At 37.9% G+C, this 22896-nt stretch overlaps 1 long non-coding RNA gene across 1 annotated transcript; it reads left to right on the top strand.

The window, feature by feature from the left end:
* The first annotated feature begins 9256 nt into the window (after positions 1-9256).
* Positions 9257-21166, top strand: LOC149997527 (uncharacterized). The gene is made up of 3 exons (XR_016514355.1): positions 9257-9578; positions 9695-9853; positions 20552-21166. It is a non-coding gene; the product is annotated as an uncharacterized LOC149997527 (long non-coding RNA).
* The last annotated feature ends 1730 nt before the right edge of the window (positions 21167-22896 follow it).

The raw sequence follows: 22896 nt of genomic DNA, 5'->3' as shown, positions 1-22896 counted from the left end.
CACCGGCAACTCCTGCGGCGCACCTGAAGCCAAGCTGTATTGACTCCGTCTTTCCCTTGGACCCTTCAGCTGCGAAGAGAGGGGGTCTGCTGCATGGGCAACAGAAGACCCTCCATATCACCCTGCCCAGGCTCTGTAGCTTCAGCTTCACTGGAGAGGACACTCCAGCGTCATCGCAAGATGTCGATTCAACACGGGAGGAGACAGATACCGTGTCACTCCCGAGTCGGACTGCACAACCATTCTCGGCGGTGCAGATACTCTTAAGAAGCTACACCATCGTCTCTCGAGACGGACGGCTGCCGCCGCCGACGATATAAGATTATTCATTTCATCATAATTAGTAACAGCAAAAGGTCAGAAAACAAACTAAATATTCATCAGTATAAAACTGGTGAAATAAATTATGGTAACATTCGCAGAATGGAATCAAGTACACTCATAAAAAGAATGAGAAAGCTTTTCCTTATTGCCAGGTTATGTAGTGAAACCCACATGGCTGTTCGGAACAGTGTGATTCTTATGCTAGCACCTGTGAATTCAGAAGGGATGGAAGAATGAATGTATATTTGCTCTCCCTTCAAAATATATCTGGAATTCACCTTACTCTTGCCACCCTCACTGCCACCAAGCAGGTCCAGATGGCCCTCATCGCTCACCGGCAGCTGAGACAGGCTCCGGATGAGTCATTGTTGCTGTGCTTGCTCCTCAGCTGTTTGCCATCAACTTAATTAGGGCTGTTTTTCTGCAGAGGTGAGTCAGATTATGTGCCTTCTCTGCCCTTCAAAGATCTTCCGTCTTCAGAGTGAAAGCCACAGAGAGTCCTTAGCGTGACCTACAGAACGATTGTTCCCTGCCTCTTGCTCTCGCTCACTCTGCTGTAGCCACACTGGTCTTCACGGAATGCCCCCCTCAAGCGTGCTGGGCACCTTCCCTGTCCCGTCTCTTCGGCCTGTTGTTCCCTTCCCGCGTGGCGCCTCCCAGGACGCGCACCGGGACAGCTCCCCCAGTGCCTTCCAGTCTTGACTCAAAAACCCTTTCCTCTGTGAGGTTTACTTTGACCCCCATTTCTAACAGTTCAAATTATTTCCACATCAATATTTTGTAGCTGTCTTTTCTGCTTCTTTTCTTTGTAATATGTATGCCCTTATTTACGTTCTTTACATTTTTTAATCTTTTGTATCTAAAATGAAAACCCGGTGAGGGAAAAATCATTTTGAGGAAATCTTTTTGTTTAACTACTAAACTTTCAGTACCTTACTCATAGTTGGTGTTAAACAAATGTTTTTTAAATAAATGAGTGAATGAATAAATGACCGAATGACTATAATTAAAACATTTCTGGACGACTACCTCAACTGGTAATATGGTTGGTTGGCGTTGGGGAAGGGAACCAAGCTACCACGGTTAGATCAACGACTTTTATGGTGCACTCTTTTGTAATATATTAGAAAGTTTGAATATCTTATTAAAAAATATATAAATTGACCCCAAATTTAAAACATTCCTTCAGTTAGCAATGATCATTACTCAAGTAGCCAGCCTAACTGGCTTATGAAATCTGTTGTGTCACCAGTCCAATATGTATAATGTTCTTTGATTCTAGCTTTAATTTAATTTCTATTATGAGTTAGGTTAAGGATATATGACTGTACTTCAGAGTCACATGTATATTCTGCGAACTGTGTGCACATACTTTACCCATTTTTTTTTTGTAGGTTCTTGTCTTTATTCTGATTTGGAAGAAATTTTAAACTTTAGCGATAAGCATTGTTAATGTGTTTTCTTTCCATTTTGTTTTCTTTTGATACTTTTTTTAATGCATTAATTTACAGTTGTATATTGTTCAAATTTTTTTCTGGAAAAGTTAATTTTTTTCCTGGGACATTTTAAATAAAATTGCAATGACCTGTCCTTTAAATATTTGGAAGCTTTCTGTCATGAAACTAACTGTGTTTGAGTGTTTTGTGGAGTATAGCTGACTGTTCTGTAATTGATGTGTTTAGACCTTTCATATATCTTCTGGTGTCAATTTTAAAAAAACTATATTTTACTAGGAAGTATTTATTTTATTTAAGTTTTCAAGTTTATTTTCACAAAGTAGAGGAAAGTAGTTACTTTTCATTCTTTTAATTTCTCTATGTATTTGTGGCCATTTTCTTTAATTTCTTATTTTGTTATTTGAGCTTACTTTTTTAAGTTAGATAAAAGTTAATTTATTTTTTATTTTATATTTTACAGAATTAAATATTGGAATTAATTATACTTTTCATTTTTGAAAGGTGTTGATATTTTCTGATGACTTAATAAATGAATGGCCAAAATTTGAAAATACTTTCACATGATATCTATTTTATTCCTCTGTTTACTATTGTCCATTTTTCTTTTATTGACTGAAATATGTTAATTAAAATTTTCTTCTCCTAATATAATTCTATGTATTACTCATAATACTCTCACAGTTTTTGCTTTATTAATATAAATGCCATGTTGATAAGAGTTACTCATAACTTCTCCTTTCCTTCCATTGTCAATCTATTATAGCCAATCTTTTCTGAATCATGTTTCAGATGTGTTTCATATATGACATACATATTTCTTTTGTGGTCCAATCCAAATGCCTTTTTTCCCACCCATGAATGAATCTAGTTCCTCTTTATTTAGTGATATGATACAGATTTGGTCTTAATTATGTTATATACTTTTTCTATGCTTTTTGCTTTTTGAACTTTAAAAATCTACCAATTTGTGATCTGGTTTTGTTCTGTTTTTGTGAGTTGTTTTATCAGGCATTAGAAAGATTTAAATATTCTAGTGTTTACTTATACAGTATAATTTTTGTAATCTCCTTCTACCTTAATTTTCAAAGAAAATTTATCTTAATTTTATATTATAGGGAATGAGAAATTTTCTCCCCATTTTCACACCATTTCATTTTAATTAATTATAATTAAATATTTGCCTTGGAATTTATCTATGTTTGGGAATAAGGAAATAAAAATGACAACAGACTCAATACATAACTCAATCTTCACAGTGTTATCTCTATTTTGTTAGTGAGAATACAAAATTAAGAAATATTAGAATGGTACATATACTTAGCCTAAAACTCACTATCAAAATAATAAATGAATCCTACAATATGAAACAAAAGCAAACTATTCAATTACAAATGAGCAAAAGACTCAAACCAGTACTACACAAAGATATCCAAGTTAAAATGCATATGAAATATTGGTGCTCAGCATCATTATTCATCAAGAAAATGCAAATTAAAATCCAAAAATATATCACTATACACCACCTTCACACAAAAGGCTAAAATTAAAAATTTAACAATACCAAATATCATCAAGGATGTTGATCAACTGAAGCTCTTAAGCCTTGTTATTGGGAGTTTAAAATGGTTCAGCCACTATAGAAAACTGTTTACAATAATAATTAGGCTTCTGGTCAAGATGGCACCTTATATAAATGCGACACTCACATCCTTCCACAACCACACCAAAATTACAACTAAACTACAGAACAACCATCATTCAGAACCTCCTGAAATCTAGCTGAAGAAAATCTACAACTAAGGATATAAAGAAGAGGCCACATTCAGACTGGTAGGAAAGGCAGAGATGCAGAATGGACTGGTTCCACACCTCCTGTGATGGAGAAAAATCGGGAAGGATATCTCAGCTCTGGAGGTGATCCCTGAGGAGTGAGGGGTCCCTTCCCCATACCAGGCACCCCCAGGCCAGAGTTTCTGTACCAGGAAGAGAAGTCCCCATAACTTCTGTCTGTAAAAACCAGCAGAGATTGTGCTGAGGGAGACGGAGGGCACCTGGAGTCCCAGGCAGTTCCTCTTAAAGGGCTTGCACATGAACTTACTTGGACTCACTTGCTAAGTACCTATCCTGGGGCAGCAGCTTGAAAGGCACCAGGGACATGTGGGTAGGAACTCAATTGTCCTGCATCAAGGTGAGAGCTGGATGGGCAACTTTCATCCAGACAAAAGTGCTGGTAGAGGCCAATGTTTTTTTTCTGAGCCCTTTCCCCACAGAGCCAGTAGGTAAGTGCCATGTCTGAGTCTCCATCAAACTGACTATCACTGTTGACCCTACTCTGGTGATTCCATAGACTCTCACCCCACCCAAGTTGTGGTTCTACCCAAGCTGTTTCCAGTAGCTTTTTCACATGAACAGCCAATTTGGCTCATGATTCAGACTTTTCTAAAATTTCTCAAATAAGCAGTATCTGGCCTTGATGTGCCCTGTAACTCTCACTAAGTGGCTCCAGGCTGGGCACTAGCAGTAGCAAACCTTGTTTCATAGCTTGGCCTCTCTTGGGTACCTCAAAGTCCAGCACAAGTAGCAGCCATCTTCAGATCACTGTGTAGCTTATGCCAGTTGGTCCCAGGTAGAACACAGGTGTTTGCTGACCTTGGCCTGTGCCTACTGCAAGGCCTCAGAGCCAGTGCACCCAGAAGATAGCTTCAGACCATGTTGAAGCACCACACCACCACCACCACCACCAGCACACTTAAGGGGGGCACTCAGTAGGCATCAGAGCCCTGCTGAAGTAAGTCATGCTCTGAAAGGTGGGCCCCTGTACAGCTGATCCTCCACAGTGGTCATAGACAGTATTTGCAGTCATCAGCCTTAGTGTAAATCCCTCTGATTAATTGCCAACAGAAATCAAGGCTCAACTACAACAGGAGGGTCTACACAGCCCACACATGTATCAGGTGCACTTGGAGTGCCCAGTGTAGTTGAATGGGGTGACTGCCACTGGACCCTATACAGCAGCTATTATATTAGGCCATTTTACAAGCCTGGGTGATGTAGCAGTTCTACCTACTATATAGAAACAAACACAGGGAGGCTGCCAAAATTAGGAAACAAGCAAACATATCCCAAATGAAAGAACAGAACAAAACTCCAGAAAAGAACTAAACAAAATGGAGATAATCAGTCCACTAGATTCAGAGGTCAAAACACTGATTATAAGCATCCTCAATGAACTTAGTGAGAACTTCAACAGCATTAAAAAAAGGACATGGAAATCACAAAAAAGAACCAGTCAGAAATAAAGGATATAGTAACAGAAATGAAGAATAATTTATAAAAAGTCAGCAGTAAAGCAGATGAAACTGAGACAAATCAGTGATTTGAAATATAAGGAAACAATAAACACCCAATCAGAACAGAAAAATGAAAAAAGAATCCATATAAAAATAAAATAGTGTAAGGAGGCTCTGAGATGACTTCAAGCATACTACATTCATATCACAGGGGTGCCAGAAGGAGAAGAGAGAGAGCAAGAAATTGAAAACCTATTTGGAAAAATAATGTCAGAAAACTTATCTAACTTGGTGAAGATAGACATACAAGTACAGTAAGTACAGAGAGTTCCAAACAAGATGAACCCAAAGAGGCCCACACCAAGACACATCGTAGTTGAAATGCAAAAGACAGAATCTTAAAAGCAGCAAGAGAAAAGCAGTTAGTTACCTACAAGGGAGATTCCACAAGACTATCAGCTAATGTATCAACAGAAACTCTGCAGGCCAGAAGGGAATGGAAAGAAATATTTCACATCATGAAAAGCAAGGGCCTACAATCGAGATTACTCTACCCAGCAAAGCTGTCATTTGAAATCAAAGGACAGGTAAAGAGCTTCCCAGACAAGAAAAAGCTGAAGGAGTTCATCACCACCAAACCAGTATTACAAGAAATCTTAAGGGCCTTTCTTATTAAGAAGAAAAAAAGAGCAAGACTATGAACAATAAAATTCCAGTAAATACATATCTATCAACAATTAAATCTAAAAAAAACCCAAAATAATTGAATAAGCAGAACAGAAACAGATTCATAGATACAGGGTACATTTAGATGGGAGGGGTGTTGGGGGATGGGTGAAAAAGATGAAGGGATTAAGAAGTACAAATTGGTTGTTACAGAATATTCTTGAGGATGTAAAGTATAGCATAGGAAATATAGCAAATAATATACTAATACTATGTGTGGTGTCAGATGAGTACAGAATTTATCAGGTTGACTGCTTAGTAAGTTATAGAATGTCTAATCACAGGATTGTACACCTGAAACTAGTATAACATTGTATCTCAGCTTAATTGAAAAATACAAATAATTTTAAAAATGTATAATAAAAAAGGACAAAATTGACTAGCCATTTTAAAAGATTTTATATATTTAATTTTAGAGAGAGGGGAAAGGAAAGAGAAAGAGAGGGAGAGAAACATCAACGTCAGAGGAAAACATTGATTGGTTGCCTCTTGTATGCGCACCAATGGGGGATTCAACCTGCAACACAGGCGTGTACCCTGACCAGAAATAGAACCAGTGACCTTTTGCTTTGAAGAATGATGCCCAGCCAACTGAGCTACACCACTCAGGGCTTAGCCATTTTTTAAGCTATGCATTTCCTACCCTACCTGATCCAATAATTCCACCTCTAGGTATATATACTCAAGAGAAATCTGTGCATGTATCTCCAAAGATATTTGCACAAAAAGTTCAAAGCAGATCTATATTCTAATATATTATAACTGTCAATAATCCAAATGTCCATCAATAGAATGAATAAATAATATAAATTGTTAACAAAGCCAAAAACACACAATGGAGGAAAGAAAGCCTCTTCAATAAATGGTTTCTGGAAAATGGGAAAGCCACATATGAAGGAATGAAACTAGGCTGTTGTTTGTCCTCATATACAAAAAATTAACTCAAAATGGATCAAAGACTAAATATTAGGCCTAAAACAATAAATTACATAAAAGAAAATATAGGTACTAGGTTTATGAACCTTCATCTTAGAAAGGATGCCATGAATTTGACCTCAAAGGCAAGGGAAATTAGAGCAAAAATAAATGAGTGGAATTGTATCAAACTAAAAGGTTTCTGCATAGCAAAGAACAAAACAAAAACTTGTTTATAAAGCAAAAAGACAACCAATCAAATGGGAGAAGATATTTGCAAACAATACCTTCAACAAAAGGTTAATACGCAAAATATATAAAAAACTCATAAAACTCAACAACAAAAAACAACCCAATTAAAAATGGGCAGAAGACCTGAACAGACATCTCTCCCTGGAAGATATACAAATTACCAACAGATATATGAAAAGATACTCAACTTCTCTAGCTATGAGGGACATGCAAATCAACACTACCATGATGTACCACCTCACACCTCTTAGAATGACTATTCTCAACAAGTGATAACAAGTATTGGAGACGTTGTGGAGGAAAAGGAATCCTCATGCTGGTGGTGACGTAAACTGGTAAAGACACTATGGAAAATAGTACTGAGGTTCCTCAAAAAAATTAGAATAGAGTTACTATATGAACCAGAAACCATTCTTCTGAGAATCTATCCCCCCCCCCCCCCCGCAAAATTGAAAACTTTTATTTGGAAAGGTACATACACCCTTATATTCATTGCTACATTATTCATGATGGGCAAAACATAAAAACAACTGAAGTGTCCCTTGTTAGAGGACTGGATAAACAAGATGTAGTACATAAACACAATGGGATACTCGTCATCGGCAGCCGTCCGTCTTGAGAGACGATGGTGTAGCTTCTTAAGAGTCTATCTGCACCGCCGAGAATGGTTGTGCAGTCCGACTCGGGAGTGACACGGTATCTGTCTCCTCCCGTGTTGAATCGACATCTTGCGATGACACTGGAGTGTCCTCTCCAGTGGAGCTGAAGCTACAGAGCCTGGGCAGGGTGATATGGAGGGTCTGCTGTTGCCCATGCAGCAGACCCCCCTCTCTTCGCAGCTGAAGGATCCAAGGGAAAGACGGAGTCAATACAGCTTGGCTTCAGGTGCGCCGCAGGAGTTGCCGGTGTTGACTACAACGTCAAACCGCCTTAGGGACTCCGGCTCCGGATTTTCTGTCGGGGTTTACTCCCTTAGCCTTTCCCCTGAAGAGGTATGCCGCAAGGCAGCGGAGGTTTTTTGGAGTCAGAGTTTTCCTTCTCTGATGTGCCCTGACTGGAAGATCGAACCAGCGACACTTAGCTCGCAGGCCGACGCTCAATCCACTGAGCCAAACCAGCCAGGGTTAATGGGATACTACTCAGCCATAAAAAAGATGAAATACTGCCATTTGTGACAACACAGTTGGATCTTGAGAATATCACACTAATTAGTGAGACAGAAAAAATCAGCCATCTGATTTCACTCATATATGGGATATAAAACTGAAAGCAACAAATGAACAAAGAAAACAAACAACAAACAAAACCTCAAAGACACAGGCAACAGTATAGTGGTTACTAGAGAAAAAGGGGTGTGGGAAGGCTAGTAAAGGCTAAAGGGGGTCACATCTATGTCAATGGAAGAGGCTTCGACTTAGAGCAGTAATCATACAATACACAGATGATGATGTATCATAGAATGGTATACTTGAAACCTACATAAGTTTATTAACCAATGTCACCCTAGTGAGTTTAACTAAAAATAAAAAAATGCTTTAAAAAATGATAAACTGTGATGGATTTGTAAAAAAAAATACCACTTACTAATAAAAAAGAATGAACCACTGATATAAGCAATCACACAGTTGAATCTGAGTCATTCTGTTGAGTATAAGAAGCTCAGGCCCTATAAAATGTATGTAGTGTGATGCCAGAAGAGGCATTATGAGTCCATGGTGATCAATATCAGAATAGTGTGTCCCAAACCTATAGAGTCCATGGTGGGTTCATAGGGCTCCAGCCCTATCCCTTTCCATTCCAGCATAAGCTTTCCAGTGACCATCTCAGGCTCTGGGGCTGGTTGCCTCACCCTGATGGCAAGTGTCATATCACCATAAAAATTTGTCACATCTAGCCACACATCACTTTTTTCTGATCCTCAACCATGTCACTGCCTGAGGAGCTGAGTTGCTCCACAGGCAGGCAGACAGAGTGGTGCATCAAAAAGTCACTGCAATGCACTTTGCTTAAAATTAAGAGCTAAGGAATAATAATGGGGCTTTTATGCTACGTGCGTGTTTTCCTTTCCATTAAATCTAGATATGCTGTTTGCTTTAGTATCCTTAGTTCAGGCTGCTTTGAAATCCATAGGGGGAAGAAACCCTTCATTAAGTTCCGCAGCGCTGCCTGGCAAGGCAGCAGCATTCCTGTTTGGTTTTCCTTCTGTAAATATTTGTGCTCTCTCAGGCTAAGGAGTGGCCTGTGCTACAGACTAAAATATCCCCATTTATAAATCCTCCAGGTGCAGCAGGGAAAGCCTGACCCCTCGCCCTGCCCCTGCAATGACCTCACCCTCACTCCCGTGGACCACCCTCTGGGCTCCCTCCAGTGCAGACCCACCATCACCTCTCCAGGTTGTCTGCTGAAGAGCAAAGATGAAGCTGACATTGAATGGTTATTGCAACTCAGTTTTTTTCAGTCAAAAGGTGAAGGTTACTTAGCTTTTGTTGCTTCCTTTAAGCTTGTTAATGAAAAGATAAAAAAAAACAATATTGACAACGGTGAAATCCAATTTATCCAGAAATGGAGTCTGATCTATTATAGGAATGAAACAGAAGGCAAATAAAAGAGTAAGGTATGTAATATAATAAGACCAATAGTAGAAAGAAAATTGTAAAAATCTTAAAGAAATATTATTTCTTTTTTCAACTGGGTCCATTCATCTGGGTTTGCAAATTTCTGCTTTCACAGGAGGATCATGATGTGAATGCTAATCCAGATGAAGAGGTCAGACTGGCTGTTGGACCTGTCTGCTTAATTATCTCTCACTGCTAACGCCAACATATGTACAACTAAGGAAATTCTGTTCACTTATTTAATAAACTTTTATTGAACTGCATGATATTCCAGGTATTTGGTTTATTCATTTTTTAAAACTTTTAACTTTACATCTTTGTAAGTTCACTTCCTTTATCAATTTCCTAAGTTTTTATGCACGTTCATGTAGGAGCTGGGATATTCCATGCATGTCTAAGTGACCCAGTAAAACACTCAATGCAGCTTGCGAGATCATGGCGAGGAACAAATGGAGTAATCTTGATAAAAGCACATGAAGACATTTTTCAGTTTTAATACATTTTAAAATGTAATCCAAGTATTAGACTTTTGTTGGAAAAGAAGAATATTATTGCTATTAATTCACCTTTGTGACTTTAATAATAACCCTATAAAATTGAAACAGAACAAAAATAGGAAATAGGAACTAATGTGAAATCATAATTTTTCTGGTAGAAACATGCTGAATTTAAAAATGTAGCAAAGTTTATAAACATTAGATGAAGGTCATAAACAGCAAATATAATTTAAAATATCTTTTCACAGTCTAGACTTCAAAGAAATCTTTAAAAATCTGAAGAAAAATAGTAGGATACAATTTCTTACCACTTTGCAATATGTTAAAGAATTAATAACAAAAGGATAAGAAAAAATAGAAATACATAAAAATCTTAAGTATTTCCTTAAGTAACTTGTAGAATGAAGATATAAGACTGCAATCATAGGGTTTTTAAAAAAAAAATATTTTATTTATTTATTTTTAGAGAGAGGGGAAAAGAGGGAGAAAGAGAGGAACCTGGCCCACAACCGAGGCATGTGCCCTGACTGGGAATCAAACCAGTGACCTTTCAGTTGGTAGGCCAGTATTCAATCCACTGAGTCACACCAGCCAGGGCTGCAATCATAGGTTGTTATAAAATTATGGTTAATCTTACCATCTTCCTTTCTCTGGGTGGGTGCTTGGGAAAGAGAAAATGGGTGACACATCCAGCTGTCTTCATCTTCCTTGAGGAAGGAAAAGTGGGTAACACATCTGGTTGCCTCCCTCTTCTTTTTCTCATAGTTCTCCCAGTGGCTGGAATAATCTATTCTCTTTTCTTTTGTAAGTTATGACCATCTTTACTAAATATATGATGTTTATCCCTGGAGGCTATCACTTAATATGATGATAGAGGAAAGAAATTTAGACAATCTCAAGACAAAGTATGTCTTGCTGCAAAATCCTGCTCTTCAATGCCAGAAGCTGAACATTTATGATTCAGTCTTTTCATTTGAATTTATTTTGCAACAATTCCTAATTACCTCCCAGGCATGTGGGATGCTTCAGTGGGACTGGGTAAATTTTTAAATGTTACCACTATTATAGCTTATTACTAAATAAGAGGACTTAAACAAGTTAAGCATCCAACAAAAGAAACTAGAAAAATAACAAAAAGCAGCTAAATAAACCATGGAAGCAGGAGAAAGGGAATAATAAAATAAGAGTAGAAGTTAATAAAACAGAAAGAAAATAATAAATTTGATAAATTATCAGAAAGAAAGTTGTTAGAAAGAAATAATAAAACAGATAATGTTAAGGTGGTATTAAAAAATAGAACAAATATGCAATTATAAGAATGAGAAGGTATGAAAATAGATTAAGAATGACTAAAAGTACGCAAGTAATACAACATAAAACTATATGGAAATAAATGTCAGTGTTGATGAAATGTTTAAATTTTAGAGAAGTATAAGTTGTCAAATTAAAAGAAATTAAATTAATAATAATAAGATCTGAATATCCATAGAAAAAAAGTAGACAACTATTTATAGAATAAAAACCCTCTACCCCCTTCTAAAAAGGGCTAACAACAGGGAGTGTTATGTTTCAGTTCTTGATTTTTATGCCTGCTAAATATTTAGAAAGAAATTAAAAGCTTTCATACCTCTGATCTTATAGCCTAACAAATAACATAGGGACTGATTTGTATAAAACAGCAAATATCCTGAATAAAATGCCATAAAAATAAATATACCAGTATATCTGAAGCAGAATTATGCATGACTAAATAGGATTTATTATGAGACTACAAAAATAAATAAATAACATTAAAAACTATTAAGATAATTGATCATAAGGCAAATCCAAAGCACTTTATGATCTTCTATATAAATACAAAAATATAGCAGATAAAAGTGAACATCTGCTAGTAATAAAAATTCTTTGTAAACTAAGGAAAAGTTCATAACGTCATGAAAATTATCTAATCTAAACCCTATCATTGAGATCTGTCCAGAAAGTATCCATCCATGTAATATGAATAATAGAGACATTTATTGAAGAAAACGCAAGATACAATAAACATTGTACATAGGACAATGATGCCTCAGTCCCTTTCAAAGTAAGCACCTTGGTACCTCACACAGTTCTCCCAATCACCATCAGCTGCCCCATCCTATTTTCCTGAATCTCATCAATGGTCTGAAATCTCTTCCCTTTCAAAGGGAAAAGCCAGATGTCTCATCAGGGTACCAAATCTGGGCTGTAGGGGGCTGAGTCACCTGGGTGACTTGATGTTTTGCCAAAAAACTCTGCATGAGATGTGATGCATGAGCATGTGCATTGTTGTGATGAAGCTGCCAATCACCAGGTGCCCATAGCTGTGGCCTTCTGAATCATCCCAATAGTTTCCACGGAGGAATGTTCAAGCGTAAAGCAAAATTTGATGCAGAATCATCACTCTACTCACTCAGCTATTTTGAATGTGACAGCTACACAGTACACATGCTCAATCAATGGCATCTACTACCCCCACTGACTAGTACAGTGAAGTTGCCATTGTTCATGCATGCACATTCCAGTCTGTTCTCTTTGGCTGCCAGGTTACCTCAATGTCATTCAAACTGTTCTCATTATGTTAATAATGGTTGGACTTTTTCTAGACAGACCTCATATGTAATAGTGAAGTGCTGAAGACATTCTTTGTCAAGTCAGAAGCAGATAAGGATGCCTGATATGACCATTTTTAATACTTAATATTTTTATGAAAGTTTTAAATAGATTCAATTAAATAAAAAATAATAATAGGAGAAGGTATTACTATTAGAAATAAGGAGAAAATTTATTACCAGTTGATAATAGGTTAGCTGACCTAAAAAATCCAAAATTGAACTAAAATAACTTGGAGCTAGTAAGCAAGATTGGAAGATTACTATTGACAAATTAAGAATAATAATAACAAACAAAAATAAAACCACAATGATTAAAAGGAAAAGAAATGGATTTGTAGCTGATGGAGAGAGTGAGAGCAAGCAAGATGGGAGAGAAAAGGCATGTTTTTATACTGATTGGATGATTCTGGAAAGAGTAAACAATTAGTAAAATAGCAGAAAGAATTGATGGAAATGTGTGAGAGGTATGAAGAGAATGGGAAGGAAGGAAGAATCTACCCTGGACCTCATGGTTTTTGCAGATGAACACCAAACTTCAAGGGTGAGCTAGAAAAGATCACCAAAGAAGACTCAGTGAACTTGGAGGAAGATAAACATTGTGTGGCCACAGGAGTCAAGAGATGGAGTATTTGTAAGGAGAGATGTGTCTATTGCTCAGAGGTCAGATATGAGGTAGCAAGAGAAGTTTCTGAATTTTGCAGCAGGGAGGTTTTTGATGTCCTTACAGGGATTGTTTGGTGAACCACCATGAGAAGAATAACGGTAAAGTAGATTGAACAGTGAATAGAAGTTAAGTGTAATCTGTGATTTCAGACAGCTCTTCACAAAAGTTTTAATGTGAAGGGAAGCAGAGATATGAGGACATGAGGTTGAAGGTAATTTTATCCTTTCCAAGGCAGACAGAAGCTAGATCATTCTTATTTGCTGATGAAAATAATCTAGGAGGGAGTCAATTAATTATGCTGGAGGAAGGGGATCATTACTGTAGGCAAATATGTGAAGATGCAGAAGAGAAGAGATCCTTCGTAAATGGTTAGAAAAATTATTTTTATATAACAAGTTATGTAAATGTACCTTGCTATCTCCAAGTGAACCTCTGTGATTAAAAATTAGTTTTTAATTAAAATAGTAACATTGAAAATATTTAACTTGATCAAATTAAATGTTTCAGAAAACCTGGCATGGTTTTGAAAAATAACAGTCATAAAGAGAGTGTTGATCTTTCATATGAAATTTCAATAACTTTTTATCATGAAGAATAAAGAAAAACTAGTCACTGGAATTGAATGTTATATCTAGAAGTCAGCCTGAAATACTAAGAAGTTAACATGTATCAAACCAGCAGAGAAAACATTATTCATAAAAATCATCTCATAACTTGTCTTGAATGCTGTCAAAACATAAGTAATTCTAGGTAGTTTAACGCTTTAATAGATGTCATAAAATACTAACAGAAAGCATGATGGGTTTCTTAGCAAACTTTCAAAGGCAAATAGGTATGTATGTAGACTGATGGATGGACTATATAAATTAATCCTAAGTGTAAGATCTGATAATGAAAAATACTATGTGGCTATGAAGAAAGCATGTTGTAGTTGAGTATTGGATGACAGGGGAAAATAATCACAAAATGATACACTATTTAGCCACAAACTAGATTATGAAAGAGCTGGACTGGGCAATTCCTCAATAAGTATATATTCACAGAGCAAAGACCAGAAGAAAAGTTAATCAACTATGTTTATCTCATAGTTAATTAAAGGCAAAAAGTCAGCTCTAATGTCAATTTTCTTTTTAGAGTTTTTCTGTAATTCCCAATATGAGGTCAGTCCAGAAAAGTCCAGCAATTTTTTAAAATTGTATTTTATTGATCATGCTATTACAGTTGTCCTGATTTTTCCTCCTTTACTTCCCTCTACCCAGCACCCCCTACTCCCCCAGGCAATTCCCCCACCATTGTTCATGACCATTTGTCATTTGTATAAGTTCTTTGACTACTCCATTTCTTATATTGTAGTTTTTATCCCCATGGTTATTCTGTAATTACCTATTTGTAGTTCTTCATCCCCTCACCTCTTCACCCATTCCCCTCACTTCCCCTCCCATCTGGCAATCATCAAAATGCTCTTCATATCCATGATTCTGTCTCTGTTCTTCTTGTTTGCTTCATTTGTTTTTTAGATTCAATTGTTGATAGATATGTACTTTTGCCATCTTATTGTTCATAGTTTTGATCTTCTTTTTCTTAAATAAGTCCCTTTAACATTTCATATAATAATGGTTTGGTGATGATGAACTCTTTTAGTTTTTTCTAGTCTGGAAAGCTCTTTACCTGCCTTTTAATTCTAATGATAGCTTTGCTGGGTACAACAATGTTGGCTGCAGGCCCTTGCTTTTCATGACTGAATATTTCTTGCCAATCCCTTCTAGCCTGCAAAGTATCTTTTGAGAAAAGCTGGCAGTCTTATGGGAAATCCCTTGTAGGTAACTAACTTCTTTTCTCGTGCTGCTTTTAAGATTCTCTTTATCTTTAACCTTTGGCATTTTAATTATGATGTGTCTTGGAGTGGCCTCTTTACATCCAGCTTGTTTGGGACTCTCTGTGCTTAGTAGACTTGCATGTCTATTTCCTTCACCAAATTAGGGAAGTTTTCTTTCATTATTTTTTCAAATAGATTTTTAATTTTTTGCTCTTTCTCCTCTGCTGCTGCCACCCCTATCGTGCAATATTGGACCTCTTGAAGTTGTCCCAGAGGCTGCTTATATGATCCTAATTTTTTTTTTTTTTTTTGGATTCTGTTTTCTTCTTGTTGTTCTGCTGGGTTGTTTTTGCTTCCGTATGTTCCAAATCATTGATTTGATTTTCTACCTCATCCACTTTATTGTTGTTTCCATGTAAGTTGTTCTCTATTTCAATTAGAGTATCCTTTATTTCTGACTGGATCTTTTTTATGCTGTTGAGGTCCTCCCTAAGTTCCTTGAGCATCTTTATACCCTACATCTGATTAATTGCTTATCTCCATTTTGTTTAGCTCTTCCTCTGGAATTTTTATCTGTTTTTCACTTGGGCCATGTTTCTTTGTCTCTATGGTTACCTTAGAACTTCACCTTACACTGTAGGGGAATTGCTTTCTGCCTCCTCTCATAAGGGCATATGCTATTGCATTTAGGGTCCACTTAGATGATCCAGGATAATCTCCTCATTTCAGAATCACTAATCACATCTACAGAGCCCTTTTTTTGCCACATGAGTTAACATTTCCAGGTTCCAAGCATAAGGATGTGAATATCTTTTCAGGGCAGGGTTAGGTGGAATCTTTACTCAGTTCACCCACAGTCACTCTTCTGTAATGTACTCAGTCCTGAGACAAGGTCTTTTGTCTTGGGTGAGGAGTTGTTTTATACTCTTCCTGAAATAGTAGTGAACAAACCTCCAGTGACGTGGTTCTGGTAAGGAAAGTGAGGACTCCTAGGCACATGGATGGTGTCTCAATGAGACACCAACCTTCTGCCATCTGCTAGAAGCCAAGGGAGTTAACTTGTTATTGTTACTGGACAGGAACCTGGCCCAAGTAGATCTGCCTCAGGCTGGCCTCTAGTGTGTGGGTTCTTGGCTTCATGCAGAAAAGATTATATAATGTGAGTCCAGATGATTTTTAGAGTGTGTTTGATAAGTCTGGGGACAGTGAAACACAGGAGGGACTTAGGGTAGAACAAGCAACAGGAGAGCCTGGGCGGAATTACTTTGGCTCTCTAGAAATGTTATAGGAAAAAAGTGAACCAAGGCTTTTGCTAGCTCCTTGAAAAGTCAGAGAAAAGGATCCTTGGAGACAGGATCAGGGGTTAGCCAGGGATGGGCTGCCCTGCCACTGCTCTCCTGGTGGCAAGTCTTGTGGGGACCCTGAGAGTTTAGGAGAAAGGAAGTAAAATGTTCATCCTCAAGAAGTGGCACAGGCATGCTTCTGAGAGAGTTCTGCACACTGGGTCTTTGTTCTGAAGTTTTTATCTTCCTTCTGTGGGTGAGAAGATTAGCAGAATATTCATTAGTTTTCCAGGCGTGTCCTTTGATATGCTGATTCATCAAAATGAGTGTAGGGCGGAGTTTGGGATCATTCTCTGCTCAGCTTCACTGCTTTACTTTTATCTGTGTCTGTCCGGCTCTAATCACGTTTTTGTCATTTGTTGCCCTGAGTTCATCAGTCCTTGAGCTTAGCTGGTACAAACAGCATTAATTGGGTCTCTGTCCTCTGTGTGCCTGACTAAGGCAATTTAAGCTATTTGTTCTCTGGTCAGTGAGGAGAGGTATTAGCCATTCCCTCTCAGGTGTCCTTGGTTAGGGAAGATAAGACCTTTTGATTCACTAGCTGCCTGTAATTTGGTCAAATTGTTTGGCCTTGTTTCATTATCTTATCTCAGTCCTCCCATTCCACTTGCCCAGGAGTTTTCCTAGCTTCTTACTGTCCTGCCTCATTATCAGCAACAACTGCTCCCAGAAGCACTTTCTGGGCAACTGTGTCCAGGACTGTGAACTCAGCTTCAGCTCCACCAATGGGTGTCAGAGATGACCAGGACTGGCCTGCAGACTCTGGATACAGTTCTCTCCATGAGGACAGAGTGGCCTGTCCTCCATGGTCTTGGGCAGAAGGCGAAAGGGGGCATTTTCCTGTGGTGGTCATCAGCCTGGAGCAGGAGTAAAGTTACTGAAAAGAAAGCCAAAGTGAAGGAACCCAAAGCTTTGTTTTGAGGTGCCCAATAGCAAAAGCTCAGAATAGGATTTAATTTGACTGGGGTTGATTTTAGCTAATTGTTTAGTGGAGCCTGTGCTTTCTAATATAATCCCATTTTTAGATCTAGGAAGCTGAGAGCATAATTTATTGCTTATATCTCTTTGCAGATGGTTTTAATGTTTTGTTACTTTTAATATAAAAATGCTTTATTACTTTTAATATGTAATTTTACTGTCTTAGGGTTGGATCATGGAAGACAAACATTGGATTTAAATATCTTACTAATGAAAGTCAGAGACTCCTTTCCTTTTACTCATTAGACTTACTGAGGATCAGAAATGATATAAAATCAGCACAGAGAAAGGGTACCTCTCAGTGAGTAGGAGTCCTCAGTTGCTTCCTTCTGGGCTTTGTGAGAATGGATCCAGGGTGATGGTGATGGTCAGCTTACTACTAGGAGTTATCATGTCTAAAAAGACTTGAACAAAGGGACTTCCAGACTTTTATTATCTCCCCTGCTGGACTAGCCACCCTAGGACACAGAAGCAATTTGTTACCATGGTGATTTTGCTGCTCAGAAAGTTATATCATCCAAGCCTAATGTCTGGGTTCCAAGTCAGTAACTACTTGATGATTCATATTTATGTAACTACTATTTTATGCACCTGTATGACAAGTTGTGATGTCTCCCTTGGTCTGTGACTATTTCAGGACCTAAGAGTTCTCATTTATGTCAGGTGGGGGCTTCCCATGTGCAGGTGTGGTAACAGGTTACCAGCGCCTGATCCCTAGCCTCAAGTTACCATCTCACTTCATTTTCACATTTCCTGAATGCTTATTAAACATTTATGGATAGCTATTCTACCACTGCTCCAAACTTTACATGTTTTTCCTCAATAACCCTGTAAGTAATATTTAAATATTTTGTATTTCCATTTTTCTTATTCCCTTAATCAGGGCTGTCTACACTTAGGTAGACACATTTTACAGACATTTAGGAAGACTTTCAGACATTAGACTCTCCAGCCCAGTTGGACCAAAGTGTCATCATTGAGGGTCCCATTTCATTGTCACCTGTCTGTGAAGTCATTTGCGTGATCACCATATATGAAATGTTGAAGGGACTTATATAAGAAGAAGAAGAAGATCAAAACTATGAACAGTAAAATGACAACAAATTCACAACTATCAACAAAAGAATCTAAAAAATAAAAACAAACTAAGCAAACAACTAGAACAGGAACAGAACCATAGATATGGAGATCATATGGAGGGTTATTAGCTGGGAGGGGCAAAGGGGAGAATGGGGGAAAAGGTGCAGGGATTAAGAAGCAAAACTGGTAGGTACAAAATAGACAGGGGAATGTTAAGAGTAGGAAAGGGAGAAGCCAAAGAACTTACATACATGACCCATGGACATGAACTAAGAGGGGGGCACTGCTGGAGGGAAGGGAGGTACCAGGTGGAGGGGGGCAAAGAGAAAAGTTGGGACAACTGTAATAGCATAATCAATAAATATACTTAAAGAAATAAAAAGGATACAAGGTGACTATGTACAATGGAGAGCTCAGTGTGAAAAAATTAAAAGAAAAACCTGAGTGAATTGAGGAACTGTGAACTTCCCCTGACATTGTTTGGGAAGACCATGACCTGAAAATCACCGATTTTGTGCTTTGTTTCAACTTCACAAGCCTGAGCACATTTAACGCTGACAGTCATTTACCTTTTAGAGTGAATGGGAACCTTAGCTTCTTTGAAGAAATAATTGAGAGAAAGTTGAAAATAAAGGCAAAATAGTTTACTGTTGGAGAGGAAGAGCCACAAACACAAAAAATAAAAGAGTTTGAAGAAAGGAAAAACATAAAAAAACAGACTTTTTCTTTAAAATTTTGAGTGCCGGTAATGAATCCTGAGCTGTATTACTTTCATCAAACAAGCTCTGAGGAGGGACATAGTATGTGTCTCGCTCAGTGGCAGGGACTGGAAAGAGAGAAGTAAGCAAAATGGACACGAATTTTACTTCCTTAAAGTTTATATTCTGATAAAGGAGAAAGACGGCCAACAAGGAAACAAACAAAAATAAATACACAAGTTAAGTCAAGAGCGTGATCCTACTTAGAACCAAACGGAACAGCGCTCTGATGGGGACCGGAAGTGGTTGTGGTTGGGCTGGCTGATCGGGCGACATCTCCGCGGACCCCGTTTTTGAGCTGAGATCCAAATGATAAGAAGATAGCAGGCATGGGAAGAGTGAGGAACTGGGTCAATTCAGAAACATGTACTTCTGAATTTCAGGAGTTGTCTCAAGAAGCAGCCTCGTGTCCCCAGTTCTGTTTAGTGCAGTTGCACTTGACCTATAAACCTACACTCCCCAATATGGCAGCCACTACTCACATGTGGCTACTAGACCCTGGAAATGTGGGAAAGTCCAATTTGAAATGCACTGTTTATGTGAAATATACACTGGATTTTGAAGACTTAGTACAAAAATAAAATAAAATATCTCAGCAATAATTCTTATAACTAGTCATCTGTTGCTAAGATATAGGATGGATATATTGGGTTAAATAAAATATATTTTTACAATTGATCTCGACAGCTTCTTTTCATTTTAAAATATGTGGCTACTTAGAAACTTGGAATTGTACATGTGGCTCACATTGAGTACCATGTCATATTTCTGCTGGACAGTGCTGTTCTGAAACCTGAAATACTGTCGTCACCTCCCATCCATCTGTGTCACTGCTGTGGGCATCCTCACTTCCTGGGGACAAATAAGCCCAAATCTGTAAGACCAAGAAGGTATTCTTTTCTTGTTTCATTGCTGGAGCAGAACCTGAATTTCTTTCACTTCCTTTTGTTTCTGATAGTCATTTTTTTTTCTTTTTTAAAGGTGGGAAGGATGAAGAAAAAAAATGAGATGTTTATTTTCAGCTGTCATCCTTCCAAATATTCTTGAAAAAGCATTCTTAGAAACAAAAGTTTGGGAAGCAGAGAAATAGCTTAAAACAACCAGTCAAGAAATCATCTTAAATATATCAATTCTTCTAATACTTATCTAAGATGGGAACTTCAAAAGCGTTGAATTTTTTTCCTTGTTCAAATTTTTCTGCAGATGATTCAGAGCCAAGCAGAGGTGGTGTGCGCCAAGATTTGGAGAAAAGGACTTTTTATTGCAAAGTCACCTGTCTGAGAATTTGGTTTTAATGAAGAGCTGACATAACCTTCCATGCAATGTCAGGAATGTGCTAGTTTGGTAATGACCCTTCCTGCATAGGCCATGCAACTAATGAGAATCTCTGTAACAGGGGGAAAGAAAATCACTGAGAATTGACAGGCTAAATCTCCTGGTAACGGTATTAATGACACCTTCAAAGTAGAATCTGCTCATAGCTTTATCAGAAACTCTTGGATGGTTGTCAGTTTTAGAAAGAGAAGTAGCTATTTTATTTCTCTGAAAGCATTAGAGTCTGTAGAGATAATGTGACCTTTTTTTTTTCTTTCCTATAGCTGCAGTGGCTATGTTTGTATGACAATCCATTGCCAGATAACCACAAAGGTTGCATGCTAGGCATGGCTAGGCTTGAATGCTCTGCACAGTTCCTCATGGTGTGCAAATCATTGCTCATTTTCTGCTGGTTACCAAGTGTGAGAGGCCCCGACCCTCACAAACGCAGTTAGTTTAATTATATCCCCTTTTAAAGGCAGGTTAGTCATTCAAAATACATTTTTAAAGGTTTCCATGAAAAGCATTAAAAAAAAAAAAAACTTTTGACCATAATTCAGTAATTCTCCAATCTTGAGTTTTGGCTTTCTTTGCTGCCTAAGTGGTCATATATTTTATAAGCCTTGCTAATTTGCTGTTAAATTTGCTATTTATATGATCCTAGATGATTTGTTGGACTTCACTGAACAGAAAAGATTTTTATTAGCAGCAGTGCTTTAAAAGACATGTTTTTTTTTTCACACCATCAAGGCCACTTTCTCAACGTATTGACAGCTTTATGAGTGTAGCTGGATAAAGAACAGTCTCCTGTATCCAAAGACGTTTTGCATTCCATGGGGCAAAAGCTTGGACTTTTAATTAGGATATAAGAGCCTTCCTTTCTCTCCCAACATTCCCCGGGGGGCACAGAGCAGTAACACTTGCATTTAGATAGTTAATCACTTTTCCAGACTTCAGCGCGCTGAAATTAGGCAGGTTTTTAGGTCACGCGTTTACCTGGCCCAGGGCCAGCTCAGGATGGTATTTATTTCTGCACATCTGCATTTTGCATATGTACACACACCGTTTTGCCTTTCTAATTAATTGAAAGTACTTTGCCTACTGCCAAAGCTGTCCAATAAATTCTGATTAGAATCTCATTTGAGCCCCTATTCAATATTTTTTTGCAAAAGAATGACATATACCTTAGACTTTTCCCAGATGAAATTATTTACTGCACCCAGCACCAGGCAAATTCTCCTCATTCCTCTCACTCTTGTCCTAACCACACTATCCACCATATTAATAGGAGTTTTAAAGTTTTATGTTTCTGTTAAAGTTTTCCTTACTGTTGTAGTCCTATCCAGCAAATTCTTTCTCTTTTCAACATGGTGTTCAGGCTTTGATCAGGAAAACAACAAGACACCAAAGAGTAAATGAACATTTGGGGGCTCAAAGTGGTAGCCTGGTTGACATGTTTTGCTAGTAAGTGTGTGTCTTTTGACCCCATGGGGGAAGCATGTGCTTCCAGAATATTCCAGTTGGCTGGCTCTGGTCCCTTGTTTGGTCTTTGCAGAAACCCACCATCATCAGTCAGACTAAGTGGGCTTCTGCAGGGGGCATGGAGGGTCTTGCCAGGGGCATGTTGCTGACAATAAAGGCACTTTTATATGAAGGGCTTTTCATATGAAGATGTTCCTCAGGAAACTTTCCTGCATTTCCATTTTTTGTTTATTTTGTAATCATGTTGAGAAGACTTATTTCTTGCCTCAAAAATGTATTGACATGAAACAAACAAGTCCGCAACTGCTGCTGGTAAACTTCAGCCGACTCTCATCCTGAGACTAGGCTATGGTATTGATCTCAAATTCAAGGTCTGCCTGCACCTGAGTATCAGCAAGGGTCCTCTGTTCTTTCAGAGCTCTAGCTTATTCTCAACAATCCCACACACTCACACATGCGCTATAAACAGAAACCAATTCAAACTAATTCTGAACGTGCTACTCTATGAGTTATTTGCTTAAAATATGCTGACCGCTTCCTTGAAGTAAGGAGCAAGGTCACAGAAGGCATTTAGCACTCTGAGTACATTGCAGCTGGGGCTTTGCTGCATCAATCACTTGCATACAATTTCCAGAACGCTGGTATTTGTAGTGAATGGCAATTAATGCTCAGTGTTTGTCTGTTTGTTTCTTTAACAGATTGCAGTGAAATTGGTTCTTTTCTAATTTGTGCAAAATGAATATTTACTTTGT

This window comes from Furipterus horrens, unplaced genomic scaffold, assembly GCF_987537825.1.
Source record: "Furipterus horrens unplaced genomic scaffold, mFurHor1.1.pri manual_scaffold_11, whole genome shotgun sequence".
NCBI classification, from domain to species: domain Eukaryota; kingdom Metazoa; phylum Chordata; class Mammalia; order Chiroptera; family Furipteridae; genus Furipterus; species Furipterus horrens.
The sequence above is the reverse complement of the archived record's forward strand: the minus strand, read 5'-3'. Positions and strand labels throughout refer to the sequence as shown.